Below are 2389 nucleotides of genomic sequence, written 5' to 3' on the forward strand. Positions count from 1 at the left end.
AGATAGCTGCTTTCACGGAGCTTACCGAGAACTGTTTTTGTCAGTTGCTGGCTTTGACATAGAACAGGGAAAGTCGGGGGACTTTTGGCTCTGGAGTCAGATTTGCTGCCTTCCCTGCCTGGTGTCACTTTGCCTGTGGGACCTAGAGAAGTCACACAGATTCTGAGAATTTGGCGTTCCTCATTAAAAAGGATGCTGTGAGGTCAAACAAATGTACACTGTGAGGTCTCTAGGTGTGTGAACTACTGACCACAAACCCGGTCACTGGGGTGGGGTGGGAGGTGAGTGGAGGGGGGCGTGGGGGAAGCATTGTGTATATTCCTGCACCTTCTAAATGAGTACTCTCCACACTAATTCCTCATCCAGCCATCTCTTTTAAGACAATCCCCTCTAAAATCAGACCAGGAATCTGGGCTCAAAGGAAGAGGGGGGAGCTGAGTCACACAGCTTGTTTCTGCGTGGCACAGGAACTCCCACCAAAAAGCCTGCTCTTCCAAGCCATCCTTAGAAAAAGGGGTTTTGCTAAAGTGCCTTTCACCTGCCTGCCCTGCTCCAAGTGCCCACCTCCTTCAGCTCCCACCCCCTGCTCCTGGTCCAGCTCCTGGAACTCTTCTTTATCTGTCTCGGGACAAGTGCAGCAGTTTTTGAGGCTCTCTCATCTGCCTGGAGGAGCACATCTCAGAAGGCTCCACAGGAGGGCACTGCCTTTGCTCTTGACTTTCTTAGGGGAAGTTGTGAGGGTAGACTGATTATTCACTGGTGAGGGGCAGGAAGTAATAACAAGAGAAAACGAATTTCATGTATGTGTGTGGAGAGCAGGTGTGCATATGAGAAAAGCATCCCTGCTGTTTTCCCTCCTCTGGACTGGGAGTTAAAATCCTCCCTCTGGTCCTCCCAGCTCAGTGATTCTCTGGGCTAGGAAGATAGATCAAGCTATCTTAGCATCTTGCCTCTGGCCCTTTGAAAGCCTGTCTTTGAGGTGGGGGAAGCAACTTTGTGTCTTCAAAGGCTTGGCTTGTAGTCTTGTTTGAACTGATGCAGAACGGGATTTAAACACTCAGTTTAACAAGACGTCATGGCCATTTTGGAAAGGGCTGTTGAGAAATGCACCCTTGCAACATCTGTCCCATCGGCTGCTTGTGGTTAGCTTAGAATTACCCAAGAGAGTTTCATTCGAATATTTGTTAACTCTGGGTCAGAAGTAGAGTGAGATCCATCAAATGTTCTTGCCTTTCCTTCCAGCCCACACAGCGCCCCCCCCCCTTTCCTTTGCCATCTATAATCACTAAGATGAACCACAAATGCCAGCCCCTTAGCACTGGAGGAAGCAAGCAAGTCCAGGCAACTTTCCTTTTAGTCTGCACAAATAAACAGTTGGTTTCTTTTCTGTCTAGTCCCCACACCCTGCTGCTACCCACACGCACAAAAATCTCACCTCAGTGTCCGCTAAGCCTGAGTGCAGACACAACACGTTGCTACCTGTGGTGGCTTGGCTGATTGAATGTGGGGTACCAAGGAGTCAGATGACCTTGGCTTGCTCTCCTAGGAAGTGCTGAGGTTGACACTGAGGTTTCAGTCATCTCACAGCCATGCCTGGTGGTAAAGGAACCCTCAAGTGTGCGATTTAAAGAGCTGGCTCAGCGGTTAGGAGCATGCACGCCGTAAACCCGAGGGCCTGACTTTGGATCTTAGCACTCACATAACCAGTGGGCGGGCCTTCTCACACCTGTAACCCCAGCACTGAGACTGTAACCATAGCTCTAAGGGGAATGGAAACTGCCAGCAACAAAAACAAAAACAAGACCAGAGGTTACCTGACACCCTCCTCTGGCTTTCTACTGGGTACACAATAGCATCCCCTGCCCCCCATGTGTTCACATGCACTAAATACAATAAATAAAGACGGTAGAATCCTGGCTAGACACTGAGTCATTTGGCTTCTAGCTGGCCGGCTTCTAACAGCTTGGCAGGTATGTAGCCAGGACAAAGCTTCCACCTGTTTAGCCTATATTTCCATATGTAAAAGAGAACACGTTCATGTAGATACAAAAAGCCTCTCACACTGCTCTTTTGGTGCTTTTTCTGTCAAAGCAATGATGATAGAGGGGAAGGCAGAACAGGTGTGTGTTTCCTAACCCTCTAGTGGGCACTTAAATCCCTTAGGTGGTACTCATTTAGAGAAAAATGGTAACTGAAAAGTAAAGAAAGGGATGCTCTCAGGACCTGAGGCATGGCAAATGGCCCCGGGATGAGAGCTTTCTTTCTGCATCTGAACCAGGGGCAAAGCAGGCAGGAAACTTTCACCCAGCAACTACTCTGCCCTGTCAAAATGTCACGGCATCACCTATAGTTTCACTATGAAGCACACCAGCAAAACTCAAGAATTAAT

Source organism: Acomys russatus, chromosome 7 (genome assembly GCF_903995435.1).
Source record: "Acomys russatus chromosome 7, mAcoRus1.1, whole genome shotgun sequence".
In the NCBI taxonomy this organism is placed as follows: domain Eukaryota; kingdom Metazoa; phylum Chordata; class Mammalia; order Rodentia; family Muridae; genus Acomys; species Acomys russatus.